Source organism: Solanum pennellii, chromosome 8, assembly GCF_001406875.1.
Source record: "Solanum pennellii chromosome 8, SPENNV200".
NCBI classification, from domain to species: Eukaryota; Viridiplantae; Streptophyta; class Magnoliopsida; order Solanales; family Solanaceae; genus Solanum; species Solanum pennellii.
Genome location: NC_028644.1, coordinates 28786374 through 28787283, shown reverse-complemented (window position 1 = coordinate 28787283; position 910 = coordinate 28786374).

Below are 910 nucleotides of genomic sequence, written 5' to 3'. Positions count from 1 at the left end.
TTTGCTTCATTTAGCTTTTATTTTATTACTTTTTTTTTAAAGCTCATGGGCCATCCAATTTTGGGTTGGCCAAAATTTATCTTTTTAGTTTTTTTTTAAAAAAAATGAGGTAGGTATCAAAACACACTTAAAATTCTTTTTTTAGTTTCATATCTAAAGTATTGAGAGTTTAAGTTTCATACATAAACTATCACTTTTTAGTTTGAGAAACACATGTCTCTGTTTTATATCACTCTCATCATATTATGTGTAATACACTCTCTCTTTTATTTTAAAAAAATTATCACATCGCACTCCATATGTACAAAAAATTCTTTGATAAAAAATAAATAAATTACTAATATTGGTTTAACTTTTAAAATAAAAAGTTATTATCCAAACTAATAATATTTCTTTTATAAAATAAAATATAAAATATTTTTCTTACCCCACTCCATCACTTCCACTCACCTCCCTCACCCCGACAATTTTTTTAGAAGTATTTTTTTTTAAATTTCGTTTATAAAAGTATTTTTTTACTTCATCCCCCCCTCCCCCCACGTTAAATACTAATTTGAATATTATTTTTATTTTAAAAAAAAAGAATATTTCTACCCACCCCACCTAACCCTCCACTTCCAATTTTTTTTTCATTTCATATATGTTTGATATATACATATCGAAAATATTTTTTTACGAGCGGCTGTAATTTTTTTTCCATTTATTCATGGTATATTCGTACACTAGTAGAACTTTTTTCCCTAAAAATATATGCTAGTACATATCTAACACAAAATGAGAAAAAATATAATAAAAAGAATAGTTAGGAGCAGAGGGTAAAATAGGATGTGATAGAATTTTTAATTCAAAAAAATAAAATAATATCAACTTTTTTTTTTGTGTGTGTGTGTGGGAGGGGGGGGGGCAATGG